This window comes from Pristis pectinata, chromosome 32 (genome assembly GCF_009764475.1).
Source record: "Pristis pectinata isolate sPriPec2 chromosome 32, sPriPec2.1.pri, whole genome shotgun sequence".
NCBI lineage: Eukaryota > Metazoa > Chordata > Chondrichthyes > Rhinopristiformes > Pristidae > Pristis > Pristis pectinata.
In genome coordinates, this window is record NC_067436.1 from 21,737,679 (window position 1) to 21,747,693 (window position 10,015).

The following is a 10,015-nucleotide window of genomic DNA, read 5'->3' on the forward strand; positions in this document are numbered from 1 at the left end:
TTATTGACAGCTGCAGTGACAAGGCCAGGACTCACCATGGATTGCACATTATCTGTCTTCAATGGGCCTGTGTATGGTTTCAGCACATGTTTTGATCATTATATTTTACTGGGGTTAATTTTCCCTTGCATTTTAAAATTTAAAGCCTGCCCTTGAGAAGTGTGTTTGAATTGTGGGTGGAAGGAAATAAGCTGAAGGCAGCAAACCTCTAAGGGTTGTCCCATTGGATGCCAGCAGAACAGTAAATGACAGAAAAGTGGGAGGTTGTCACTCCAATGTAATTGGATGCATGTTTTATTCCACTTTCAAAATTTTGTTCCATTGTGTGCAGATGGGATTCCTCTCATGATTCCTATGCCAGAATGTTGTGCCTCGTGCTTATTACAGCTCCTGTGATGATAAAATTGTTTGAGTTGATAATAATGTGTGCAGTAACTTGTCAGTCAGGTCAATGGATTATCATGAGGAAATGAATGAATGTGTTGAAGAACTGTTGGGAACGTGTAATGTCAAACCTTGAAACACAAACTGTTGGAATGTGTGGAAAATGAAGACAACGTGTGGAAACTGGGAAATATGTTAATAATAAAATCTTGTAGTTTTATGAAGAAGTTCTTTGAATCAAGTGAATAATCAACACAATCTGTCAGGAAATGTGTAAACCTTGGGGACAAGCTTTTTAAAAACCTTATCAAATATGCAACAAACAAAACTGACGTGAATGTGACGTTTTTCAAAGTGCACTGTTAAGTGTACAATTGAGCAATAAATGGTTGTGTATGCGAAAGTGCAATTAAAACCTGCTTGTGGAATGTCTTGAAAATGAACAAATAAACCATTGGGAAGTGTGTCAAAAGAAATGTACATGAACTTGATATTGGTCTCTTGTCACTTGTTCCAAGGTGCAGTGAAAAACTTGTCTTGCATACTGATCATACAGGTCAATTCATTATATAATGCAGTTACATTGATTTGGTACAGAGTCCATTGATGCAGTACTGTGAAAAACAATAACAGTGGAATGCAGTTCAAGGTCACAACAAGGTAGATCATGAGGTCAGAGTCCATTTCATCGTATAAGGGAACCGTTCAATAGTCATCACAATGGGGTAGAAACTGTCCTTAAGCCTGCTTGTATGTGCTGTGAGGCTTCTGTATCTTCCAACTGATGGAAGAAGAGAGAATGATCCAGGTGGGTGGGGTCTTTGATTATGCCGGCTGCTTCAGCAAGGCAGTGAGAGGTGAAGACAAGAGCCCAACGAGGGGAGGCTGGTTGCTGTGACGCGCTGGGCTGTGTCCACAACTCTCTGCAGTTTCTTGCAGTCCTGGGCAGAGCAGTTGTTGTACCAAGCTGTGATGCATCCAGATAGGATACTTTCTATGGTGCATGGATGAAAGTTGGTGCGTGTCAAAGGGGACATAGAAAATTTCTTTAGCCTCATGAGGAAGTAGAGGCACTAGTGAGCTTTCTTGACTGTGGCATCTATGTGATTTGACCAGGACAAGCTGTTAGTGATGTTCACTCCCAGGAACCTGAAGCTCTCAACCTCAGCACCATTGATGTAGACAGGTGGATGTACACTACCCCCTTTCCTGAAATGAATGACCAGCTCTTTTGTTTTGTTGACATTGAGGGAAAGTTGGGGAAGTTGGAGTTTGGTGATGAGTTTGCTTGGAATTATAGTAGTGAAGTCAGAGCTGTAGTCAATAAACAATAGTCTAATGTAGGTGTCTTTACTGTCCAGATGCTCCAGAGCTGAGTGTTGGTCCAGGGAGATGGCATCCGCTGTAGACCTGTTTCGGCGATAGGGGAGTATTCAGTCTCCTCAATATGGTGTTTTATCCTGAGTCACTGACCATGTGGATTCACTGAATATTTTTGAGGATGCTAATTTGTGAGAATTATGTTGAGAATGATATGTAAAGAAATTTGGAATATGTTAATGAAAAACAATAATACTGATTGGGTAATGTTTGTGAAAGGTGTTAAAGAACTATTGTAATAAACATTAAACCTGTATTTGCAATGTGTACATAATTCCAAAACTAGAGATTGGAGAATGTGTAAATACAAACAATATTTTGGCATGTGTAACAAAATGCACTACTGGGGAATGTGTGTGGGGGAATTAATGAATAAACTGTTGGGGAATGTAAATAAAAATGCATAACTGTTTGGGACGTGTGATTTCTGAAACTGGGAATATACAAAATTTGTTTTGGGAATGTGGTTTAAAATGTTGGCAATGTGTAATAAAGCTGCTTTGGGAATGTGATTTAGAAGAAAAGGGTGTTGTGTGGGGAATGTGTCAAAACTGTTGGGAATGTGATTTTCGGAGGTGCTTGATAGGGATTCATTTTTAATAGGTGCTGTTTGGGGAAAGCATAATGAAAACTGAATGTTCACACATTCCTGTTGATATTTACCCATGTGTTTGGGGAACATGTTAATAAAATACACTGGGTAATGTGCTGAAGAACTGGGGAATGTGTTAATAAAAGCTGTTTTGGATGTTCATATAGGAACACAAACTGTTGGGAATGTGTAATAAAATGTCTGGGGATTGTGTAATAAATTGTGGAAGGTGTTGGGGGGAATAAACCCATGAGGGGGAATTTGTCACATTTTTAAAATATACAGTTTTGAGAAATGTAAATCCTGCTGTGTTTGGGATGTTTGTTAGAAAACCCCACTGTTAGGTGAATTTTAAGGTGGCCAAACTGGATAATGTTTCAAAGAACCATTGGGGAGTGTGTAGTCAATAAGGGAAGGTGTGAAGTTGAATGAATTGTTGGGAAATGTGTTAATAAACACAGCCTGTTTAGGGAATGTGTGAATAATGAACAAACTGTTGGGGAATATGCAAAAACTGTTTCTGGGGACATTGTTTAAAATGTTTAGGAAATGTGTAATGAAAACTGCAGTGTTTGGGCAATGTGTGGGGGAAATGGATGAATAAATAGACACAAACGGGAATATATTAATAAAGAAATACAAACCGTTTGGAGTGTGCATAATGAACACAAGCTGTTGGGAGCATGTAAGTTTTAGGGAATGTGGTTTAAAAAACCACTTAGGGAATTTATAATTAAACAAGGGAATGTGCAGTAAACACAAACTGGCATGTGTGAGAAATAGGTGAATAACTTAGAATGTGTTGATAAAAATACCCACATAAACTGGTAATGTGTTGAAGAACAGCTGGGGATTGTGTACTGAAAACGTGTTTGGGGAATGTGTAGTAAACTGTTGGGATGTGTGTGTGGGGGGGAAGGAATTAAAATGGGATGTGTTAAACTTGCACTGGGGAATGTGTTAATAATAAACTTGGAATGGTTTTATAAAAACAGATTCTTTGGGCAATATGTGAATAATAAACACAAGCTGTTGGGAAATGGTTTCTAAAAATAGTTTATGGAATATGTAAATGATTTGTGAATGTGGTTTTTGTTGAGTCCACTTGTGTGGAATGTGTAACAGCCATACTTGGGGAATGTGCAATTAATAACTGGGGAATGTGTGCAAAATTATGGGAAGAAAACTTTTTTTGGAGAATGTCATAAGAAACTACAGAAATTTGGAATGTGTTCATGTGGGGGGTGGACTTGCACTCTGGGTCATATACACAAACACCACTGGTTGGGGAATGCATAGTAAATAGACACCAATGGTTGAAAATGTGTGGTGGCGGGGAAATGAATGAATAAGGGAATGTGCTAATACATGCATTGGGAATGAGTTTTTTAAAAAAGAAACACTCCCAAACTGGGGAGTTATGAAACTATTCTGGGGAATGTGTGAGTAATAAACAAAGGCTGTTGGGAATATGTAAATTTTTTTTTTGGAAATGTGGTTTTAACATGAAAACTGTTTGTGGAATGTGTGACTTCAAAATGGTGCATTTGGGGAAAGCTTAACAAGGTGTGTCTGGGGAATGTGCAACCAAAATTGTGAATGTATTTGCAAACATGCTGTAAAGTTTTGGGGAGCATGTGATGAAACAAAACTAGGGAATGTGATTCTCATTTAACAAGCTGCAGTTTCTGGGAAAAGTTGCAAAAATGAATGAATAAGGGAATGTGTAAATAAACCTGTTTTTGGAAAATGTCATAAGGAATGTGCACAAACTGTTGGAACTGTGTAAGAGCTTGTTTTGGGAACATGATTTTAAACTGTTTTAGGAAAGAGTTATAAAAATCTGTATTTTGGTAGTGTGGGCTTTCAAAGGTTCTGTTTAGGGAATGTGTAATTAAAACATGCAGCTGGGTAATGGGTGTGTGGAGGAAGGAGTGTTAACTCTCATTGGAGAATGTGGTATTAAAAGCTGCTTTGGGCAATGTCTGAGAAATAAACTGAGAAATGTTTGTTTTTAAAACATGGTTTTAAAAACTGTTCAGGGAATGTGTGAAACTGATTTGTAAGCTGGGGGGCAGTGCGTGGGGAATATGTAACAAAACTGTGCTTGGAATGTGTGAAAAATCAGTGAATTAACTGCCAGGGAATGCATCATAGAAAACTGCTTTGGAAATGTGTTGTAGGGAATGTGCACAGACTTAACATTTAAAAACTTGCACTCTTTCTGGTAACATGCCAAAGAACTGTTGGAATGTGTACAAAATACTATTTTGGGAATGCATAGTAAATACATACAGTGGGGGGAGGAATGAAAAAATAAGGGTATGTGTTAAAGACAAACTGGGAAATGTGTTAAATAAACTTTTGTGTTTTAATGCATACAAACTGGGGTATTTATAAAACTGGGGAATGTGTGAATGAACACAAGCCGTTTGGGAAATATTTAAATTTTGGGGATGTCGTTTAAAAAGCTGGGGCATGTGTAATGAAACAACTGGAAAAATAAAAAGGGATGTGTTAAAATCCTCACTGGGGAATGTGTTAATAAACTTGGAATGGTTTATTTGGGGATATGTGAGTCATAAGCACAAGCTGTTCCCAAACTTTATTTCCCAACATGTTTTTATAGCACTTTAGGAGATGTGAAATTTGCTGTGAGTGGTTAATGTGATTCGAAGTGCACTATTAAGTGTGTAATAAATAGCTATGCTTGGGGAATGCAACTAAAACTATTTGGCAATGTGTGGAAAATGAATTAACTTGGAATGTGTCAGAAGAAACACAAACTTGGAATGTGTTAATGGAAACTTTGGGTCATGTGTACAAAATAGCACAGTTTGGGAAATGCAGAGTAAACACTCACCAACTGTTGAGAATATGTGGAAAAATGAACAAAAGGGAATGTGCTAATAAACTCTAGTTTTGTAACACTACCCAGTTTGGAAGTATTAACACATTCACAGTTATTCTGGGGAATGTGTGAATAATGAACATGGGGCTGTTGGGAATGTGTTTAAAAAATCGTTTTGTTTCTGGAAACGTGGTTTTAAAAATGTTTGGGGAATGTGTGACTTCAAAGGGCTGTTTGGGGAAAGCTTAAAAAGCTGCTGTATTTTGGGAAATGTGACAAATTAAGTAACTGGGATGTATTAAAACACAATGAAAGAAACACTGGGGCATGTGTTAACCTATTGCTTGAATGTGTTTTCAATGCATACAAACCAGGGTGTGTTTATAAAACTATTTTAAGAAAGTGTGAATATTGAAGACAGACTGTTGGGGTTTTAAGTGTAGAGCTTAGTTTTTAAGAGGGGTGTAATTTACTAGGGTTAGTTTGTTGTTTTAAGATGCTTTTAGTAGGGTTGTAAAAGTTTTTAGGTGCTTGAGTGGGGGGGGGGGGGGCTGGACAGCGCAGGCGCGGGGCGGGCAGCTTAAAAAGTAGGAAAAAACTTCGGAGGCTATTAGTTTCGCTTCGAGGCGAGTTCGGAGGACCTCGGAAAGGCTAAGTGTTTCTTTTATCTTTTTTAGTGGGTTTTAAGTGTAGAGCTTAGTTTTTAAGGGTGTAATTTACTAGGGTTAGTTTGTTGTTCTAAGGTGCTTTTGGTAGGTTTGTAAAAGTTTAGGGTTAGGGTGAGGGTCAGGGTCAAAGGGTTAAGGATTAAGGATTAAGGGTTAGGGTTGGGGTTAGGGGTTAGAGATTAGGGGCTAGGGTTAGGTTTAGGGCCAGGGCCATGCCCTTAGGGTTAGGTTGTGAGTTAGCGGGCAGTGGGAAGATTATCCCTCTTGTGGTCATTGATCTCGTTACTGGAGATTCAGTCTCACTGTACCCTGCCACTTTTATTGGCCCACGGGTTCATGATCTTGGTCTGCTTCCACTCGCCTTCATTGTGATCTGTGCCTTATTCCAGAATCCATATCTTAATAGGGTGGGAAATTGTGCTCGTGGAGGGTTTTGCCTAGTGGGCGTGTCGGTAAGGGTTAATCGGGCTGGGGTGTCGGTCAGGGTTTATCGGGCTGTTGGCTTGGGTTTGTCGGGGTGTTGGCTAGGCTTGTGTAATATTAGGTTTAGGGGAAGGGGCGAAGGGAGGTAGTGGTGAATTTGGGAGGGTTAGGGTTAGGCTTAGGGGGCTTTAGGATTAGGGTTGGGATACCCTTGGGACGGTTAGGGTAAGGGTTAGGTTGTGCGTTAGCGGGCAGTGGGAAAATTATCCATCCTGTGTTCATTGATCTCGTTACTGGAGATTCAGTCTCACTGTAGCTTGCCACTTTGATTGGCCCATGGGTTCATGATCTTGGTCTGCTTCCACTCGCCTTCATTGCAATCTGTGCCTTATTTCAGAATCCATATCTTAATAGGGTGGGCAATTGTGCACGTGGAGGGTTTTGCCTAGTGGAAGTGTCGGTAAGGGTTAATCGGACTGTTGGCTTGGGTTTGTCGGGGTGTTGGCTAGGCTTGTGTAATGTTAGGTTTCAGGAATGGGGCTAGGGGAGGTAGTGGTAAATATGGGAGGGTAGGGTTAGACTTAGGGGGCCTTAGGGTTAGGGTTAGGGTTAGGGTTAGGGTTAGGGTTAGGGTTAGGGTTAGGGTTAGGGTTAGGGTTAGGGTTAGGGTTAGGGTTAGGGTTAGGGTTAGGGTTAGGGTTTAGGGTTAGGGTTAGGGTTAGGGTTAGGGTTAGGGTTAGGGTTAGGGTTAGGGTTAGGGTTAGGGTTAGGGTTAGGGTTAGGGTTTAGGGTTAGGGTTAGGGTTAGGGTTAGGGTTAGGGTTAGGGTTAGGGTTAGGGTTAGGGTTAGGGTTAGGGTTAGGGTTAGGGTTAGGGTTAGGGTTAGGGTTAGGGTTAGGGTTAGGGTTAGGGTTAGGGTTAGGGTTAGGGTTAGGGTTAGGGTTAGGGTTAGGGTTAGGGTTAGGGTTAGGGTTAGGGTTAGGGCTAGGGTTAGGGTTAGGGCTAGGGTTAGGGTTAGGGCTAGGGTTAGGGCTAGGGCTAGGGTTAGGGTTAGGGCTAGGGTTAGGGTTAGGGCTAGGGTTAGGGTTAGGGCTAGGGTTAGGGTTAGGGCTAGGGTTAGGGTTAGGGCTAGGGTTAGGGTTAGGGCTAGGGTTAGGGTTAGGGCTAGGGTTAGGGTTAGGGTTAGGGTTAGGGTTAGGGTTAGGGTTAGGGTTAGGGTTAGGGTTAGGGTTAGGGTTAGGTTAGGGTTAGGGTTAGGGTTAGGGTTAGGGTTAGGGTTAGGGTTAGGGTTAGGGTTAGGGTTAGGGTTAGGGTTAGGGTTAGGGTTAGGGTTAGGGTTAGGGTTAGGGTTAGGGTTAGGGTTAGGGTTAGGGTTAGGGTTAGGGTTAGGGTTAGGGTTAGGGTTAGGGTTAGGGTTAGGGTTAGGGTTAGGGTTAGGGTTAGGGTTAGGGTTAGGGTTAGGGTTAGGGTTAGGGTTAGGGTTAGGGTTAGGGTTAGGGTTAGGGTTAGGGTTAGGGTTAGGGTTAGGGTTAGGGTTAGGGTTAGGGTTAGGGTTAGGGTTAGGGTTAGGGTTCGGGTTAGGGTTAGGGTTAGGGTTAGGGTTAGGGTTAGGGTTAGGGTTAGGGTTAGGGTTAGGGTTAGGGTTAGGGTTAGGGTTAGGGTTAGGGTTAGGGTTAGGGTTAGGGTTAGGGTTAGGGTTAGGGTTAGGGTTAGGGTTAGGGTTAGGGTTAGGGTTAGGGTTAGGGTTAGGGTTAGGGTTAGGGTTAGGGTTAGGGTTAGGGTTAGGGTTAGGGTTAGGGTTAGGGTTAGGGTTAGGGTTAGGGTTAGGGTTAGGGTTAGGGTTAGGGTTAGGGTTAGGGTTAGGGTTAGGGTTAGGGTTAGGGTTAGGGTTAGGGTTAGGGTTAGGGTTAGGGTTAGGGTTAGGGTTAGGGTTAGGGTTAGGGTTAGGGTTAGGGTTAGGGTTAGGGTTAGGGTTAGGGTTAGGGTTAGGGTTAGGGTTAGGGTTAGGGTTAGGGTTAGGGTTAGGGTTAGGGTTAGGGTTAGGGTTAGGGTTAGGGTTAGGGTTAGGGTTAGGGTTAGGGTTAGGGTTAGGGTTAGGGTTAGGGTTAGGGTTAGGGTTAGGGTTAGGGTTAGGGTTAGGGTTAGGGTTAGGGTTAGGGTTAGGGTTAGGGTTAGGGTTAGGGTTAGGGTTAGGGATAGGGTTAGGGTTAGGGTTAGGGTTAGGGTTAGGGTTAGGGTTAGGGTTAGGGTTAGGGTTAGGGTTAGGGTTAGGGTTAGGGTTAGGGTTAGGGTTAGGGTTAGGGTTAGGGTTAGGGTTAGGGTTAGGGTTAGGGTTAGGGTTAGGGTTAGGGTTAGGGTTAGGGTTAGGGTTAGGGTTAGGGTTAGGGTTAGGGTTAGGGTTAGGGTTAGGGTTAGGGTTAGGGTTAGGGTTAGGGTTAGGGTTAGGGTTAGGGTTAGGGTTAGGGTTCGGGTTAGGGTTAGGGTTAGGGTTAGGGTTAGGGTTAGGGTTAGGGTTAGGGTTAGGGTTAGGGTTAGGGTTAGGGTTAGGGTTAGGGTTAGGGTTAGGGTTAGGGTTAGGGTTAGGGTTAGGGTTAGGGTTAGGGTTAGGGTTAGGGTTAGGGTTAGGGTTAGGGTTAGGGTTAGGGTTAGGGTTAGGGTTAGGGTTAGGGTTAGGGTTAGGGTTAGGGTTAGGGTTAGGGTTAGGGTTAGGGTTAGGGTTAGGGTTAGGGTTAGGGTTAGGGTTAGGGTTAGGGTTAGGGTTAGGGTTAGGGTTAGGGTTAGGGTTAGGGTTAGGGTTAGGGTTAGGGTTAGGGTTAGGGTTAGGGTTAGGGTTAGGGTTAGGGTTAGGGTTAGGGTTAGGGTTAGGGTTAGGGTTAGGGTTAGGGTTAGGGTTAGGGTTAGGGTTAGGGTTAGGGTTAGGGTTAGGGTTAGGGTTAGGGTTAGGGTTAGGGTTAGGGTTAGGGTTAGGGTTAGGGTTAGGGTTAGGGTTAGGGTTAGGGTTAGGGTTAGGGTTAGGGTTAGGGTTAGGGTTAGGGTTAGGGTTAGGGTTAGGGTTAGGGTTAGGGTTAGGGTTAGGGTTAGGGTTAGGGTTAGGGTTAGGGTTAGGGTTAGGGTTAGGGTTAGGGTTAGGGTTAGGGTTAGGGTTAGGGTTAGGGTTAGGGTTAGGGTTAGGGTTAGGGTTAGGGTTAGGGTTAGGGTTAGGGTTAGGGTTAGGGTTAGGGTTAGGGTTAGGGTTAGGGTTAGGGTTAGGGTTAGGGTTAGGGTTAGGGTTAGGGTTAGGGTTAGGGTTAGGGTTAGGGTTAGGGTTAGGGTTAGGGTTAGGGTTAGGGTTAGGGTTAGGGTTAGGGTTAGGGTTAGGGTTAGGGTTAGGGTTAGGGTTAGGGTTAGGGTTAGGGTTAGGGTTAGGGTTAGGGTTAGGGTTAGGGTTAGGGTTAGGGTTAGGGTTAGGGTTAGGGTTAGGGTTAGGGTTAGGGTTAGGGTTAGGGTTAGGGTTAGGGTTAGGGTTAGGGTTAGGGTTAGGGTTAGGGTTAGGGTTAGGGTTAGGGTTAGGGTTAGGGTTAGGGTTAGGGTTAGGGTTAGGGTTAGGGTTAGGGTTAGGGATAGGGTTAGGGTTAGGGTTAGGGTTAGGGTTAGGGTTAGGGTTAGGGTTAGGGTTAGGGTTAGGGTTAGGGTTAGGGTTAGGGTTAGGGTTAGGGTTAGGGTTAGGGTTAGGGTTAGG